This window comes from Ochotona curzoniae, unplaced genomic scaffold (genome assembly GCF_017591425.1).
Source record: "Ochotona curzoniae isolate NIBS_2020 unplaced genomic scaffold, NIBS_Ocur_1.0 scaffold_2453, whole genome shotgun sequence".
NCBI lineage: Eukaryota > Metazoa > Chordata > Mammalia > Lagomorpha > Ochotonidae > Ochotona > Ochotona curzoniae.
Window position 1 is genome coordinate 18,622,844 of NW_024467094.1, and position 16,354 is coordinate 18,639,197.

A 16,354-nucleotide genomic window follows, 5' to 3' on the forward strand; every position below is an offset into this window, starting at 1 on the left:
GGGGTTCCTTGGTGCCCAGATGCTCAGAAGAGCTTTGTAGGATGACAGCTAAACATGGTTCCTAATTGAGAATTCTGCAGCCTGCTCTCCCCTCACCTGCCACTTGCCCTTTTGATGCACAGAAGTGACAGCTGGAAGCTAACACACATGATGGGGTGCCCAGTGCCCCCTGGATGAGCTTAGAGCCCCCATCCAACAAGCTGTATTAATGCATTCATATGTGTGTGGTCACTTAAAGGGTGTCGGAGAGCTTGGTGGTGTCTAGCATGGAGCCTGGGCTTTGGGCTGGAGGTTGCTCTGGGTCCCACTCCCATGGAAAGAAGAGCTCAGACACCCAGGGGGACCGTGGTAGAAAATCCCCTGGGGCAAATACTGGCCTGATTGCAAAGTTGAATAGTCCCTGGATGGAAGCTTGGAGCTCAGTGGTACCAACAGCATGTGGCTGCACCACCAAGCTCTGGAGACCTGACCAGCCCAGGCATCTATGGGACTGAATCTGGGAGCTGCAGGGGGCGTGGCTGGGGCAAGGGGCATTATTGAAAAGACAATGGCTATTGTGCTGAGACCTGTGATCTCCACACCAAAGTCAGGGAGCCTGCAAGCCAAACAAAGGCCCAGCAGCTTTCTGACAAGCTGGGGTTGCGCAGAGGTCATCTTAGGGTCATCAGCTTAGGGGCTCGGTTTCCTGGCGAGGGGACACTCTGGCTGGAGGGCCAGAGAGCAGGTATGAGAGACCAGGCAGAATGGGCAAATGCAGCCTGGTGACTAATCCCCGCCCCCACCCACCAGGAGGTGAACATTTTGTTTATTTATTTATTGCAAATCACAGAATAGGAGGGCTCACTGGCAGGAACTTTTGGAGAAACCCAGGCCCAGAAAGAGGTGGTGACTTGCCAGAGTTACCCAGAGCAATATTAGCAAAACAAAGGTCTGGAGCTTGTGTTTGCTGATGCTCATTGCACACCTTCCTGCAGCATAACCGTGAAGTGAGTGCTTACCAGGCACTGGCAAGGCATAGTGGTGGGTAGGCTGAGATGTGTCCCTGGAGGGATGGTGGCTGACTGCTGTGCAGCCCTCTGGATCAGCTGGGACTCAAGGTTATCCTGGGAGGCCATGTGGATCTTTCCGTGGAGGGCAAAGCCCTGTGGTATATCTGCAACAGCAATTATGGGATGAAGTCTGCTTTCAGAGGTTGTTCTTTCTTCCACCCAGGGGCTGGATTCTTGAGGTGTAGTCTTATTTTGAAAGTTAGCTCTAACCAGTGTACCAAGTTTTCAAAAGTCTGAGTTTCCTTCCTGTAAATGCAGGCCTTCCTACCTACCTCTGTGTGTGGGTTGAATGTATGAGTGGTTAGATAGTGCCTTTCCCAATAAGCCATATTATTATTATCATGGTTACTGCTGTTGTCAGTTCTCCAAATGGCTCTAATGGCCAGAGCTGAGCTGATCCAAAGACTCAGTCTTCTAGGTCTCCAGGCAGGTGCAGGGATCCAAGGAACCTGGGTTATTCTCCACTGCTTTCCTAGGCCCTAAGCAAGGAGCTAGATCATAAGCGGAGCAGTTGGGACACAAACTGGTGCCCCTGTGAGATGCCAGCACTTTGAGGTAGAGGATTAGCCAGTTGAGCCTATGCGCTAGCCCCCAGGAAGCTGTGTTCTTAAAGTCACATACTGGGGCGTGGTTCCTAAGAGGGATCGTAGGGAGTGGCCAGAGGCAGTCATAGCCTGGGGTTGTAGCCTTGTGTGCCTGTGCCAGGCTGCCTGGCTCTGGGGTGGGCTTTCTGGATAGTGTACAAGACCAGACAGACAGCAGATGGAGCCTGGCGCAAGGGATGGGCTTCAGTCTGCAGAGACTCACAGTGCCCATGGCCAAGGGACAGCATCTGAAATCCCAGGTGCAGCTGAGAAGCAGAACTGCAAAGGGGGCTGCATCACCAAGGAGGAAGCAGCATCTGGTACCAGCAGTGTCAGGCTGGGCTGGAATGCAGGAGTGGACACAGCCCCCATCCTCTAGTCTCCACCCCCTGTCCACTCCCACAGACGCCAGTCCCTGAACCAGAGGGGCTGGCCACAGTCGAGAAACAAGTCTTTGCTAGAAGCCTCTGCTGGGGAGGCAGAGCCTCAGTTCTCTCCTGGAGCCCCTTCCCTCCTGCCACACTCAGTGCCTAGTAGCCCGCTTGCCCACAATGACCAAGGCATGACCCTGGTCCGGAATGTCCGGCCCAGTAGGGGTAGCAGGAGGAGCACTGCGTCTCTGTCAGCAGCCGATTGGTTACAAGGTGCTCCACAAACACATTGTCAGCAGAATCAGCTGTTGGCCGGGTGGCCCCTCCTGGCTTTACAATCACACACCAGCATGCAGCCCTGGGTTGTCATGGCTTTGTCCCCCTTATGCATGCTTAATTGACAATTAAGTTGGGTCTTTGAACCAGCCTGGCTGCCGGCTGAGGAGCCTTCATCTCTCCAGTGTGTGTCACAGGGGCACCCTTTGTTGGCTCTTCTTGGGGGCCTGGCCATTACTAGAGCAGGCTGCAGGCAGCCGTTTGTCTTCGGCCTGGAAGGCCTTTATATGCCCTCTTTGCACTCCCAGCTTGCGCCAGCAGGAGCTGTCCCTGGTTATAGGCACCATGACAGCCCATTCTGAGGCCATTGAGTGGGTCCCGAGTGATGGCCTCTACCTCCATTCTGCAGCTGAATCCCAAGAAAGGCCCCTGAAAGGTCAGAGGGCAGGGCTATCATAGGAAAGGGGACTGGCTGGAGACTGGTGTGTGTATTGGTATTGATTGGCCCAAGGAGTAGGCTGGTGTGGGATAGAAGCTGGGTTTGCCTTACCCTGAGCCCTGGTGTTGGCTGCATGGTCAGTGCTGGCCTTGCTTGCTGTACTCTGTGCCCAGGCTGCAGCCGACTCACCTGGCTACTGGCTCGGGAGGGGCAGGTCTTCACCAGCCTCAGTTGTGCCATGCAGTCATCCTGCCCCTTGCATCCTCTTGTGAGAAGGAAATGGGGACGCTCTGCTGGGAAACAGCACAGAGATGTGAAGCTGCCTGTCAGGGCAACATTCAGGTCTCTTGTACCAAGTCTTTTTATGTCTATTCCCCACCCCCACCCCTCGTGGCTGTGCCTCCTCCCTCTGCAAGTCCAGTGGACTCAACTTCCGTGGCATTCCGTGAGAGCTGGGGACATGGAGAATCCTGTCTTCTGCCCCCGTCCCTGCTATGTGGCCGATCACATAGGGATCTAACCGTAGATCTTGGATCAAACACTAAGCCGCTGTGCCAGGGTGTATGCTACTGTTGTCATCGCTGCAGAGGCACAGCAGTACCCGGAGGCCGGGTTGTGCATTAGAAGAGTCAGAATAGGGAATGCTGACTGAGCACTTGCCAAGCCCTATGCATCACTGCCTGCCCCTGCACAGCCAGCTCCCGGGCTGGAAATGGACTGTATACTTAAGTTGCTTGCCCGAGTTCAGAATAGGACTTTGAGCAGCTGCACCTTGTCCATCTTGCTTTGACCCATACAGATGCTGAGAGCTGTCAGGGATGGCATGGGCTAGGCGCAGGGTCTCCTGACTGGCTGCCTGACTGCTTCCTCCCCAGCTGTTGTCCCTGGCCAAGGTGGATGCCTTGTCTCCCTATCCCCCTTCCCCATTTGTGTGGGGATTTGAACTGCCCTTGCATTGGGCCCTGTCTGGGACACTAAATGCCTTAACAACTTAATGGGGCTTCTGAGACCGGGCTGGCCTTTGACTCACCTAGGGGAGCTCCACCCCCTCCATGGGCAGCCAACTTAGGGGAGGAGGTTTATGACAGCAGTTGTAAAAATACTCTTGTGCGTTAGGGTTCATGTAAGAAACACCCCCTTACTGGCTGGGCTTGAGGGGTACAGGCTGGACCATCTTTCTAGACCCTTTATCTGCCTGTCTTATCTCTTGAATGTAAAGGTTATTTTTATCTTGTGGGTACCACCCCATTGGCTCCCACTAGATGGGACAGACAATCAGGATATAAATTACATTAAGAGGCCACGCCTTCAAAGCATTCCGCAGGGCCTCCCGCTGATAGGAGACCCACCTTGGTCTACATACAATAGCTGAGTCCTATCACCCAAGGGATCCCTACTGGCTGCGCCTAATCCCTGAAGGATGCTTAGAGAATTCAAGAGGTCCTTGCCGCCTGGTCAGCTCCGTGGGGGAAGGAAGCAGCCTGCAGCTTGGGACAGAGGGCTCTTGGGATCTGTTTGCAAAGGTTGGATGGGGAGCATCAGGAACTTGAGAAATCAGCACCAGGGCTACTGAGTGAGGGAGGAAGGGATCTTGACAAAGGCCTTTGATGCTCCCTGCTTAAGCAGCGGGTGCAAGGTCCAGGTGCAAATCTACATGCTTTGAAGAGGAAGTCAGAATACAGATAAGGAATAGGGGCCAAACAGACATGCATTAATGTGCATGCATGCACACACACACACTTAAGGGTGCTTAGCTAATTTGTGAAAAATGGAATTCAAAGATTAGCCTTTGGGACAAGTGCTATGGCATAGGAAACTAAGCTTCTCCCTATGGCACCTACATCCCAAATGAGCAACAGTTTGAGTCCTGACTGCTGCACTTCTGGGCCAGCTCCCTGCTTACAGCCTGGGAAAGCAGTGGCTGCTGGTTCAAGTGCTTCGGTCCCTGCACCCACATGGGGAGATCCAGAACAAGTCCTTGTTTCGGATCAGCTCAGCTCTGGCTCTTGCAGCCCTGTGGAGAGTGAACCAGCAAATGGAAGATCTCTGTCTTTCTGTCTCTCCTCCTCTCTGTAACTCTGCCTTTCAAGTAAAAATGTTAACAAGAGTAGCTTTTTTGTGCCCCCTCCCCCATCTTGAAATCCATGCATACAGGGGATCTTCCAAAGGTAAAAACAGGGAACAGATTTGTCGTGCGGAAGATTAGGCCACCGCTTGCAATGCTGGCATCCCATATTGGAGCACTGGTTTGAGTCCCAGCTACATGGCTTCTAATACAGCTTCCTGCTAACATACCAGGCAAGGCAGCAGAGGATGGCTCAAGTACTTGGACCCCTACCACACCAATATGAGACCAGGGTGGAGTTCCTTGCTCCTAGCTTCAGTTTGGTCCAGTCCTGGCTGGTATTTGATTCAGTAAATGGAGGATCTTTCTCTGTCTTACTCTCTCTGTCGGTTTCAAATAAACAAATCCTTTTAAGAAAGTGGCTGGAGGGGCTGGCACTGTGATTAAGCCACAGCCTGCAGCACCTACAATCCATAGGAGTACCAGTTCGAGTCCTGGCTGCTCCCCTTCTGATTCAGCTCCCTGCTCATCTGCCTGGGAAAGCAGCAGAAGATAGCTATAGTACTTGGGTCCTTGCACCCATGTGGGACACCATATGAAGCTCCTGGCTTTGACCTGACCCAGACCCAGCCATTGTGGCCATTTGGCGAGTGAACCAACAGATAGATAAAAGATCTCTTTCTCTCTCTCTCTCCTTCTCTGTAACTCTTTTTATATAAATAAATAAATCTTTGGAGCAAAGTGAATAGGAAGTGTATATTATGAAAAAGCAGTGTGCATTTCAATTTTTTTTCTCCCAAATTTATCTTTCCATTGCATATTCCCATGAACTTTATCAAGTTCCCCTTCATAAACAGGCCCATATAAAGACAAATGAAATGTTAGATCCTGGTTCTCATCCTAGCTGTTCTCCCGTGGTCTGGAATGGGAGTTCTGGAAGCTCTTTCTGTAAAAAGTCAGTCTGCAAACATGTCAGGCTTGGTGTTGTCCTAGTAACAGCTACAGAACTCTGGCCTTGTAGCACCACAGCAGCCCCAAACCGTGTGATGATTAATGAATGTAGCTGCCTCTTCCGTCCAACTTGGCTTTGATGAACTTTGAATTTCATATAGTTTTCCACACCACACTATGTTCTTTTGATTTTTTTTTCCCCCAGCCACTTCAAAATACATCACCCGATCTTTGCTCACGAGTCACCCCAGCAACAGGTTGTTATGACAAGCAGACTATAGTGTGCTGACCTGTACTATAGGATGACAGTTCTTCAGTTCTGCCACACTTTTAACGTACCTGCCAGGGAGCCACCACAAGGCCCAGCACCCAGGCTGCACCCCAGCCTGTTGAGTTGATATCCCTGGGGAGAGGGTTGTTGCTAAAACTTTGGGTAGCATCAGTGTGCAGCCATGTTTGAGAATGCCCTCTTAGATCCAGCTGCTCAAATGTTAGGCACCTGCTCATCACCTGGGAGACGCGATGCAGATTCTCTTAGTCTGTAGTTCTGGGAGGAGGCCAGGTAACAATTCCCAGGTGGCACTGGACAAGGTAACCCGGAGATCACACTTTATATCCTTGGGGTCTTGGAGCTACCCCGTTACTCATTCATTTCCCCTCATCTGACCATTGTCAACCTCAGCAGTAAATACATCTGAAAGGTCCTTAGGGGAAATGCTTTCATACGTCTCGTAGACATGGCAACAAAATCAGGAGCTGTGCTGACAGACCTGAATTCCAGCCTCAGCTAAACCACTTGTGGCTGTGCGATCCTGGGCAAGGCTCCGAATCTAGTCTGTCAGTGTGTGAAATGGGGACGTGTGCATGTAAGTGAGGCACACTGAGATAGCAGGCTCTCACAGATAGGAGCTGTTATCATTCCTCGTAGAAGTTTGTTCTGCCTGCCCCCGCCTGCCCAGCTCCATTTTCCTAACTTTCTTGAAGGTTTTGGCCAATGCTGACCTTTAGAGAATCTGTGTATTTCCAACTATTCATTCTGAAATTTTCAGCAGACTCGGGTTGACTTGTAGTAGTCCCTAGGGTGCATGGGGGTTGCCCACTCTTCCTTGAAGGACTGCTCTGTGACATCCACAGGTGTATCCAGAGTCACAAGCACTTAATACAAATCAAGAGCTCGGAGGCACCATAGGATTGACAGGACCAGGTTGGGGGTCCACGGAACAAGAGGTTGATGGGCCGGAGGTCAGGTTCGTAAGGTAATGGTTATATGTCCTACATCTAATGGGGCATTTTTTCCTTTAGAGGAGAGAGCCCCACTTGCTGGTCCTTAACACTGGGGATCTGTCCATAGCAGGTCCATGGCAGAGGTCACTTCTGAGAAACTTGCTAGCCTTGCTTCTCAACCAAGGAGCTCCCCAGGCTCCAGGCAAAGGTGTGGTAAGGCAGGGAGCGAGCTTCAACACCAGGGAAATCCCAGAGGCTGTCAAAGGCTGTTTTTTCTCAAAGCGACTTTTCTCACTCACATGTAAGTGTCTGCTTAAGATATCTCCCCTCTGATTTGACCTCAGCGCTCTCCACCTAAGCATACCTGTGTGTGAGTGCGTCTGCTGAAGCACCAGCCATCAGGGGAGAACTTGATGTCTCCAACGCTTTGTAGGGGGTGAGGGCTAAGTTTCTCAGGTCTGAGGGCTACGTTGGAGACTGTCTTTTGCACTTAGTGACTCTCCCTCCAGGACCCCAGGTGTGCTGTTACAGATGGTCCCTGCCGAGCACCAGACTCAGATGGGTGTGTCTGGGGAGCAAGGTATAGCACCACAGTCAGGCTTTACTTCATCTGTGGTTCTGACACCAGTTAGCAGTGCAGCCTCGAACCAGCTCCTAGAGACTGTTTCTTTGTCTGCACATGGGGCTTGTAGTGCTTGTCTCTTTAGAATTATTGGGAGGCTTCACTGTGCTGCACACCTCCAGTGCCAAGCACGGTGCCTGGTGAGGCACAAGGGTTGGCTGCCACTGCTGTGTGACTGGGTTGACTGAGGAATCTGCGGTGTGTCACATGGGAAGACAGTCTCTGCATCTCCCACGGTTACTGAGAAGGGTGTGGCTTTGCAGTTTCACCCTGGGAGGATTTCTCATTTGTGATTTGAGGCATCAGAAACAAGAAAACCAACTTATTGGCAACATCTATGGTTCTCAGATCACCTACAAGTGGTCATAAAAAGATGGGACACCTGTGGGCTCCAACCCATACCCACATGCTTGTAGGGTCAAATTGGAGATAGTTCAGGCCTGGGAGATGATTCAATCATTAGAGATTGAGACACATGTCCAGGCTGGATATCCCTCTGCTACATCGAGCACCACAGGGCTTGATGCTAATCCTGACGCACCTTGCTGAACCGGGAGTGGTAAGGAGTCCTGGACTAGGGTTCAGGGGCAAGCCGGGTGTCCCTGGATGAATCATTCAGCTTCTCGGGGATTGTGGCCAACAGCTCATCCGCTCCCAGGGACGGGGTTGGGTGAGGAAGGTTGCTGTCTGAGGACTGGGATTTACATGTGCTTTGGGGATAGAGGTTCTGCTGTTTGAGCTGCAGAGGGAGATTTGCCATGGTAGTATTTCATTGTGGAGCTCATCATCTGTCTCTCTGCCACCTTCTCTCACTCAGGCTCTCGCTCTTTTCCCATCTTAGAAATTACATGCTGTGAGCAGCTTTCCACATTTATTAGGGACTATTAGAGCTTTACAGCACCAGCAGATGGGGTGGGGCCAGTCACAATAAACAGATTTATAATGGGTATAAATGAGACACCTATCACTGCTAGAGGTTAACACTTTCGGGGCCTTTGAGTGGCAGCCTGCAGACCCACCCCGCATGGTCCTGTCCATTGCCGGTACCTCTTCCTGGTTGGACTCCATTGGATTAGTTTGGCAATGAAGCCCAAGTGGGTTCTTGCTCAGCAAGGATGGCAAACCTCTAAACCACATTTCCTATTTCCTATTTCCTATTCCTATTTCCTATTTTCTATCCGCATGGTAGGGGCAAAGGAAGCGCTTGGTTTGTTTCAAGGTGTTTCATGGATGGAGACATCAAGTGAGCAGCCTGCCCTCCTACTTGCTCAAGGTCCTACTGACAGGTGCAGCATAGTGTTTGCATCCCTGTCTTGTCAAACAGAAACAAGGTGAGCGTTTAGCCCAGCAGTTAAGCAGTCACTTGGGATACCTGCATCCCATACCTCTGCTCTCCATTCCAGCTTCCAATTGAAGCACACCCTCAGAGGCGGCAGATCACGGCTGCTGTAGTTGGGGCTCCTGCCTGCACTAAGTTGCTGACTTCAGCCTAACGCAGCCCTGACTGTGCCAGGCACTGGGGAGTGAACCTGCAGGTGGGAGATCTCTGTCTACACTCTCTCCTTCCCCTTCCCTTTCAAGTAAACTTAAAAAGGAAGAAATAAGCTGAGTAAAACTTATTCTTCCTAGGAATAAAGATCTCTTAGCAATCTCTAATCACCTCACTCACCAAGCATGTATTTTGAGTGGTGGAACTGTGGGCTATTTTCTGCATTTAAGCCCAGGCGGATGTTTGCCCAATGTGTAGACACCCCATCTGTTTATGGAATGAAGATCCTTACTGCAGAGAGCTGCCAGCCCAAAGGCACAGTGCTTTAAACCCCTGTTCTCCACATTGTTGTTCAGTGAACGTGGCATTCATTTCATTTCATTTTATATATTTGATGCACATATTATTATTTAAAATATACTTTAAACATATTCTCTTCTTGTAGACCCTGCATTCAGCTCTGCTCTTACTCTACACCACTTAATGAGAGTCTATCGTCTGCAAAATAAGGTCGACATTAAATGTAGCAATAACTTTTCAAAGAATCCATTATAATTCGCTCTCCCTAATGTTCCACCTCTTCAGTCTATTTATTTAGCTTAGTTCTTCAAGTTTGTGAGATGTTCTGCTAGTTTCATTCCTCTTATTATCAGAATTTCTTGAGCAGAAAGCAGTGAAAACTGCCCTTCCTGGGCTTCTACTAAGGGAACTGAAGTCTAGAAAAGGATGACATAAACTGGAGTCATCTGGAGAGACAGGAGCAAATGTGCTACATTCCGGGCAGCCGTGTCCCTGGCGCCCTGTCCTTGCCAGCGGAGTGCAAACCCTCCACCTTCCGAAGTCCCGGAGCCCGGGCCTGCTGGGTGATCAGTGGCTGTCTGTCATGATGATGATGATGATGATGATGGTGGTGGTGGTGGTGATGATGCTGATGGAGCTGCCCTCAGCAACGGTGATGAAGAGGCTGGGGTCTGGCCAGGCAGAGAGCCCTTCCCCCTCCCCAGTGAGGTAGCTCTGATACATAGCAAGCCTCAAAGGGATTTCCCCATGGTCTCACCTCCCAGTAGGGTCCTGCTCCTGAATAGGCCACAGTAGAAAACCTTCCTTTTCTGAGGCTACTTTATTAGCCCTTCAGACACAATGAAAGATGTCTATTTATAAGACCCTGCTTTTGTGTGGAAATCCAGTAGCTCCGTCTGCTGATGGCTTTACAACTCTCCCTGAGCCCAGGCCTGCCAGGAGTGTCACCATTCTCCTCATCAGCCAAGCCCAGGGCTTTTGTTGCAGACGGAACACCCCTGCCCGCAAGGGCAGACTCAGAAAAGACCAGCCCCCAGGGGCCAGGCTGCAGCAAGGCTGTCAGTCTCCCAGCGTTTAGACATCACAGTACCTGCCACTACCCTTTCTCAGGTTTTACCATATGCTTTTTTTTTTTTTAAGATTTATTTATTTTTATTCCAAAGTCAGATATACAGAGAGGAGGAGAGACAGAGAAAGATCTTCCATCCGATGATTCACTCCCCAAGTGAGCGCAACGGCTGGTGCTGTGCCAATCTGGAGCCAGGAGCCAGGAACTTCCAGGTCTCCCACATGGGTGCAGGGTCCCAAGGCTTTGGGCCGTCCTCGACTGCTTTCCCAGGCCACCAGCAGGGAGCTGGATGGGAAGTGGAGCTGTCGGGATTAGAACCAGCTCCCATATGGGATCCCGGTATGTTCAAGGCGAGGACTTTAGCTGCCAGGCCACCGTGCCGGGCCCACCACATGCTTTGAAAGAGTGTGGCACTTGGGTTACTCAGCCCCATGAACTGACCCTCCTTTTCACTCCCAGATTAACCTGGCAGGCCCCAAACCAGGGTCTAGCATGGTAAGTTTCAGTGTGGAATCCTCACCTACCACCTGAAAGCATTGGGAAGTAGTATTAGGCACGTCAGGTAAGCTGTTATGCTGGCACAGTAGCCCAATCCTCCACCTGCAAGGTCCAGCATCCCTTATGGATGCCCATTTTTGTCCAAGATGCTCCACTTTCAATCCAGCTCTCTGCTTATGGCCTGAGAAATCAGCAAAGGATAGGTCAAGTCCCTGGGCCCCTGCAGCCACATGGGAGGCCTAGAAGAAGCTCCTGTTTCCCAGGAGCTCAGCTCTGGCATTGTAGCCCATTTGGGCAGTGAACTAGTGGATGAAAGATGTCTCTGTAAAACTCTGCCTTTCAAATAAGAAGTCAGTAGAGACACCCACAGCCACAGCAGTGCCTGGGGTCCAGTCTCGCCTCTTCTCCCAGTTCTGGTGTCCCACTAATGCACACTCTGGCAGGCATCTGCTGATGGCTCAAGTAGTTGGATTCCTGTCACCCTTATGGGAGACCTGGATGGAGTTCCTGGCTCCCAGCTTCGGCCTGGCCCAGCCCCAGCTGTTGCAGACCCTTGGGGAGTGAGTGAGCATATAATATACATGCCATATTCTCCCCCCCCACACACACACCCTACTCTGTTACTCTCACTCTTCTTTTCCAGTAAACCCAATAAACTAAATAAAAAGAAACGATCCGCTTGTGCTGGTGGAGGGCCTATTCTCACTCCCCGCAGAACCCTGGATAACAGGTGTTATGTCTAGATTTGAAGGACAAGAGAACTGGGAGACAGCGTGGGCCATTTTTGCACAAGGCAAAGCCATGTCCAGGAGCTCAAAGGAGGAGGAAGTCCTGTTGCTTCATTCCTACAGCCCAGCTCACCTACCTCGTGCCTTTGACGTGAGGTCACCCAAGCCTGTCAGTTCCATTTCTTCAGTCTTGCTTGCCATTGGTTCTCTTTCTCCTTCCCTCTTACTCCCTCTTTTTCTTCCCTTAAGAACCCAGGAGACTTAAGAGGACTCCGCTTTTTTCCAGTGGTTTTCCTCTCACCTAACACAGGGATGAAAGGTGATAGAGTGTGAAGCCGTCCGAGCGGAGGTGTGGGTCACTTACCCATCATTCCCTTTGTCAACAAATGTTTATGAAGCACCTAGCACAGCCTGTGCTCCCACAAGGCACCGCGGGACAGTGAGGAAGATGAAGGCCTGCTCTGACACACTTGCCCTCCTATGAGGAGTGCAGCTGACATGCAAACCAACCCCCAACACCACAGTATCAGAAGGACCATGACAGGGAGCCCCAAATCACAATGGAGCTGATGGGGGAGCCTGAGATGGTTAGCTTTGAAGGAGGATTGACAGCTGGCAAGACCATGGCCCTTGTCAGCTTTCCAATCCATCCAAGGGGCATCTGACACTTTGAGTAGCAGACGGTACTCAAGCCCTCAAGTGCCGGGCCTATTCCTTTGACCTGCAGCAGCCGTCTCCGGACTGAAGTGCTCACTGCCATCCATGTGATGTTTGCTTGCAGCAGCCGGCTCCCTGGCGGGGCCGAGGCATGGTGGCCAAGGCAGAGCTGTGGGGAGCATGCTCAGGGTTTCCAGGTGGGCAGTCTTGCCAGGTGCACCATGCATATGAGCCAAGGTGCTTTGGATGGGACTGGAACTGGGTTGCTTTTTTTTTTTCTTCTTCTTCTTCTTTTTGATTATACTTGCTTTGATTTTTATAAGAAAACCAGTCTGTGGGCTTCCCTTAAGTATCACTCAGCTTTTACCCCTTGAGTCAAGAATGTTTGCCGTCCCCACAGGCCTGTCTGTGTTCCCCCTCTTAGGAGCTGGTCTCCTGACACAGCCACGATAGGTAGGAAGGGAATTGACACGGAAGCCTGCCTGATGTTTCCATGCCTTTCACCCTGTTTTGGCCTTTTCCCAAGAGGCTTTCAGAATTTTCATCTTTGATAAGCATTCATCTTTATCCTTAAGGAGGAGGACAGCTAAGACCTGGGTTACAAATGAGGAAACTGAGGCGGCAGTGCTTACTCATCCGAATGCCTTCATTTCTACAGTTCCCAGTTTCAAGTGTGGGAAATTGTTCACTTTTCTTCTGGGTGATGGGATGGTGCTGGGTTTGGGACGCAGTACTGGGCGATTGCAGTCGGCTTCAGCCCCACTGTGCTCCCCGCAGGAGGTGGACACAGCTCTGTCTGCTTGCTAGTAATTGACAGACACGGCTGCTTCCATTGGGAAGAACTTTTCCCTTGCACAGTCCCTCCGGCCTGAGTTTAAATTCCCGGTTTCCAGACACCGCAGGGTTGGGCTGCACTCTGCGTGAGGTTAGGAACACAGGGGAAGAATGTGTGTGACAGGGCCCAGGTGGTTGAGTAATGTTTACTCTGTTGGTGGCCGGGACGCACGCTCTCCGGGGTTGGCACGAGTCCACCGGCCAGAGGCACATTCCTGCATTATCAAGGATGGGAGGTTAGCTTTGAAACGTCCCAGGGAACCAGACATCCCACCAGGCTCTAGGTGTGATCAAGTCCAGGGATTCTTTGGACTGATTTGGGCATCACTCTAGCTTCTACCCATTTTATAGACCAAACAGGACTAGTCCCAGACTCACAAGAGTTAAGAAAAAGGAAGAAAGAGAAGGAGTTTGTGGCCCTTTCTGAGGCTTGGTCCTCTGTTGATTTCTTATTGTGGAACTGAGATCTCAACTGGTTTCCAAAACTCTCAGCAGGGGCAGACCCAGGGCCTCAACATGCACCTTTCTAAAAAAGTCTCTGCGGTTAATGACAACCTATTCAGTGTCTTATCTGCCCCAGCCCCACAACTACACAGCACCAACTACATACACAGTCGGTTCTGTGTAGCACAGCATAGGTGTTCTAAAAGTAATCACGCTTTGCTAAGTTATGCTATGAGAAACACCAGGCTTATGGGAGATACGGGGTGGAGGGCACAAGACTGAAACTGTACCAGTGGCACATTTTAAAAAGATGAAGAAGAGTCCAGTAAAAGATGGGCAGAGTTGTATTCCTGTTGAATGGTTGGAAAGCACATAAATGTTCTAACAATGCATTCGGTGGTTGAGAAAGTGCTGAAGTTTGCATGAGGCAGTGGGTGTGGGAAGTGTTACGGGTTGTGAGATCATGTGAGTGGTGGGCAGAGGGTGTGACTCCACACGTAGGTGGACAGGACAACTGCAGTGAACTGAGGTGGTGTGTGTGCAGGGAGCTTGTGCACATTCCTGTGTGACTCCAGTGGAAGGCAGGTGTCTGAATTTACCTGCTATTTTCCAGTGACAAACTTGGGGTACACTCAAGTGACACCTTGATCTGTCACTGTAAGTACAACAGAATCATAATTTTTTCAAGATATATGTATCTGAGGGAGAGAGGACATGAGATATTCTGCCTGTTCATTTTCCCTGGTGTGTTAACAGAGAGCTGGATCAGAAAGCAGAGTAGTGAACTTGAACTGATGCCCGTATGGGATGCGGGCACTACACCTGGTAGCTTAGCTTGCTGTACCATGATGCCAGCCCCTGGAATCACAATCTCCATGCCGTCATTACTACAGAACTGTCTTGTCTCCTTCTCCTAGAAGTGATGTTGTTGCTTGTCCCAGGGAGAAGTGTAGTCAAGCAGATAAAGTCTTGTTCCTCCCTTCAGTAGCTGTGCCCAGTGCCTGCCCTCTGCTAGGCAGTGCGTGTGAAAGCCAGCTCTTCCTTAAAGAGAAAGGGAGAGTTGAACTTACTGTCCCAGTCCAGGGGGGCTGGCTCCTCCCACCAGAGTCTCCAGTGCATGGAAACTACAAAGGATGGCCTGACTTAACTACCAGGTCGGTTCAAGGAGAGTGTCCCAGAGAAAGGGCCCATTACAGAGGAAGGAACCATGCATCCTGTTAAAGGACTTGACATCAAGACGGGAAGAGCATTTCAGGCTGAGGGACCAGCATGTACAAAGGCGCAGAGGCAAGAGTTGGCAGGCCCATCTGAGAAAGGGCAGGCACTGTGCATGGAGGTGGGGAAGACCAGCTGGCCCGATTCTGCCAGCCTCAGAGGTTGCAGCTCTTCGGGAAAGCAGTAAGGCGCTGTCACAGGTTTCCCAGCTGGGTGGTGACCTGGTACGATTTTTAGAAGGACTGTCATGGGAAGAGCACTGCTGGCGCAGGGAACAGGGAGGGGGCGCTGGTTTCTAGGAACTGTGTATTTCCTGTACAACTTCTGACGCTTCTGATGATCAGATAAAATAGACACCACATGATCTGCATATGTCCCGTAGGGTGTCCGGAATTTGACATAACCTCAGGGCCCAAGAAGATGAGGCTAGGAATGGGGACAGGAGATGACCTCCTGAGACGCCTTTTATGTCTGTTGTGTTTCTCAGGGCTGGTGACTTGGCCCTTGAGTGGTTTGGTCCCAGAAGTGAAGGGAGACATGGCTACCATCTACCATGGTCATTTCTCCCAGGGGTCCTCTGTGACTGTTAGCCTGGTGGCTTTGGCCAGTCGGCATGAAACTCTGTCATATATCTGTATTCAGAGGTTGTCAGGATGCAGGCAAAGGGGAGCTCTCAGTCTAGGTTTAACACAGGCTCGCCAGCCCTGTGCCTGGCACCTGCTAGGCACTCAGTGAGTTCTGTGCTCTCAGCCTTCTTTCCTGGATGCGTCTTTGAGACAAAGACAGTTCTGAAGTAGGAGGATGTTTTTGTTTTTAAGCAACTTAGATGTGCTAAGCATGGCCTGGGACGTTCATACCCATTAACTCATTCCATTTTCTCCCTGGTGACTTAGGGGTGGAGATTGTTAATGATAAGGAAGGGAAGCTCAGAGAGGCTAAACAACTTCCTCACAGTCACACAGCTCTTCGGTGGGGAGGCACGATTTAAATTCCGCTCCCCAGAGCCGTCACACACTCTGAACTCCACTTGCATTCTCCTTTCAAGGGCTCTTCTGAGTTTGAGAAATATACAAGGACTCAGTCTCTGCTTTCTCTAATGAGAGCACCTATTACAGTGCCACCTACAGACACCTTGAGACATACCCTCCACCCCACACCTTCCTGTAACACCAATGAGTGGCTGATCACAGCATTCCTCAGGGCCAGTAATGGCCCAGTCCCTGGGGAGGAAGACTCAGTGGCAAGGTCCTTGTCTGTAGTGGTCAGTTCTGTGGCTTAGAGAGGAGGAAGCTGGAGCTTACCCATTAAAGGGATGGCAAAGTTATGATCAATGCAGTCATCCTCTCATTTCCAGCTAGGTCTCTAGTCTGCAGCCGGAGATTTCAACTTAATTTTTAACATTTTATGTACTTATTTTCATCCTTAAGAAAGAAAAAGACAGGAACTCAATCCAGATTTTCCATGTGGGTGGCAGGGACTCAAGCAGTCGAGCCATGACCTGTTTCTTTCCATGGTTTGCATTAGCAGGAAGTGGCATTG

The 16,354-nt window shown here is 50.8% G+C and overlaps 1 protein-coding gene across 6 annotated transcripts in view; it reads left to right on the plus strand.

The window, feature by feature from the left end:
- HNF1B (HNF1 homeobox B) overlaps positions 1-16,354 on the plus strand; it is a 55,251-nt gene that overhangs the window by 13,589 nt on the left and 25,308 nt on the right. The window lies entirely within an intron of this gene.